The following is a 2316-nucleotide window of genomic DNA, read 5'->3' as shown; positions in this document are numbered from 1 at the left end:
CCCGTCACTCGCGCCTCCTCTTTTTACGCCCAGCAGAAAAGAAAAAGAAAAAAAAAACCGGTCGCAGTGTGTAGAGTTTGGTTGTGTGTCAGTGCAGAACCAAGGCTTCAAGGAAGTCCCGATAGCTCTCTCCCTCTCTCTGGCAAGTCCTCGTCCCTCCTCATCTTTCCCGACCCTATATATACGATTATATTTGTCTTTGCCGATGTCATAACGTTCTCTTCGTACGGGGGTGCCAGGCATTACATTTTTGTATGCGGAATTCCAACGTTATGTGACGATGAAAAACAAGGGATTGTTTACTGTTGCTTAAATATGGGCCGTATTTCATGAGTGTTTATTGCCATTGAGCCTTCAATAAAAATCCTTGCCTTTGAAAAAAATGGCATTGAAAAAGATTCCCATTATAGAGACACTGTTGCAGTTGATCCTCGTCTTTTTATGCTATATGTGCAGCAGTCTGAGTGCGTGTTGAACGAATCCGCATTGAAAGCAGCCCGTAACATTGGCCTAACAGCCAATAAATCTCTGCCCATCTGAATATATTTCACTTTCATTATTTCTATGGGATTAGGTGGAAGACGATGATGCAATACATTGTTATCTGCACCTGTATAAAGGTCTATAAGCCGACACGCCGTAAAAAAAAACAAATAGCCTTATTTTTTCTCACAATGCTCAGATTTTGATCGTGTGACAATGGAATGGCCATCGCGATGTGGTCATTGCAGTGGTATAAGCGTCTGTGAAACTCGGCCCGTTTGTATATAGTATGTGGGCAAAAAAGGAGTATAGGACACACATTGTACGACACATTTCAAGGCAGTAATCATTCGTCACAATGGACGATTTTGCCGGCCAGTCCAAAACAGCAGTTTTGCGCGCGCGTGATGGCCGGCAGCCGCAGAGTCGCCGAGAGGCAAATGTCGTGCAAATGCATTCAATAAACATGCTTGATTGGATAGCAATAAGACAACGTCTCAATCGTTTGCATGTTTCTTTTCTTCCGAAAACCAAAGGGTGGCATGAAATCTGGTACGTTTGATCATGACATTCCCTTGTTTTATTGCATGTCGAAAGGATAGAGGAAAAACAAAAGAACAGACAAATCAAAAGAAAACGGACAACATGCGGAGAGATGGAATTCAAGCTGTAAAAACCAATTCTCTTTCAGTTTCGAAAACTCAACGAACTCGTAAACACAATCCGCATTATGCACTCCGTATATGCATAACATCTTCCTCGTTGGCCATGACCACCACTCTAATAGCCAACGCTAACGCATCAGGCCTCATCTGATGCGTTATGTCTGAAAAAGAAACGGGGAATGAGGACAAGAGCAGAGGAAAACACAACAGATGATAAACGGCTTGTAACAGATGCCCATTTTCACTTTTGATTGGTCTCTGAGCGTTCACGGTTTCCCCACTGCAAAGGTAAAAACATTCCCGTAGGTGAAACCGGAGATGGTTGTACATGTTTCTTTTTTGTTGTTGTTGTGCCTTTTCATTTCGATGCGAATATAAGAAAACGGAAGGATATACCGCACACCATAGCACCACCTTTACCTCGGCCCACTTTCGTTCGGATGATATGCGCCGCGTGTTACACAGCACGCCCGCGCACCATCACCGCCAGTGATTACCAACAGGCCAAAAATTGATGATGGTCCAACGTCTATAATCACGTGCATAGCCAGAATACGTTATTTAGCACATTACTACTATATAGCACTGCTTCAATCTATTGTTAGTATATCATTGTGTATGCATTGTATATATACGGTAAGTGCTGACGTCTATACTTTTAATTTATTGAAGGCAAGAAAACAAACAGAAAAGAGAGCGGGAACATGTGAGTATATTCTTCGTCGTTTTGTGTAACGTTCCCTCTTTATGTAGGCTAATAATGAGGCCTATGGCAGCGATTGTTTCATTTCGTTTCTGATGTATTCGTGACGTGGGAGAATGTGGTGAATTTTTCTGTTTTCTCAAACTGCTTTTTACACATATGCCACCCATTTTTACGTGTGCATTTTAATCGCTATGTTTTTGCATGCATATTTGCTATTACTTTAGTATATGTACGTAGCCTGGAACTAATTAGTTTTTTTTTGTGTGTGTGTATGTGTGGCTTTTCTCGTGATGAAATCTGTTCCATCATCATTCGTCAGTGAACTTCACTGACTTTCTCTCTGCATTACTCAGGTCGTTCTCGATGAGTCTGACATCTTCTAAGAGTGGTTCCTTGTCAAAAAAAAAAAAAAAGGATAACAATTAGCAGGAAGTAGACACACACACACAAAAAAGTGAAAAT

The sequence above is a fragment of the Daphnia magna genome, linkage group LG2, assembly GCF_020631705.1.
Source record: "Daphnia magna isolate NIES linkage group LG2, ASM2063170v1.1, whole genome shotgun sequence".
In the NCBI taxonomy this organism is placed as follows: Eukaryota; Metazoa; Arthropoda; class Branchiopoda; order Diplostraca; family Daphniidae; genus Daphnia; species Daphnia magna.
This window is presented reverse-complemented; position numbering follows the sequence as displayed.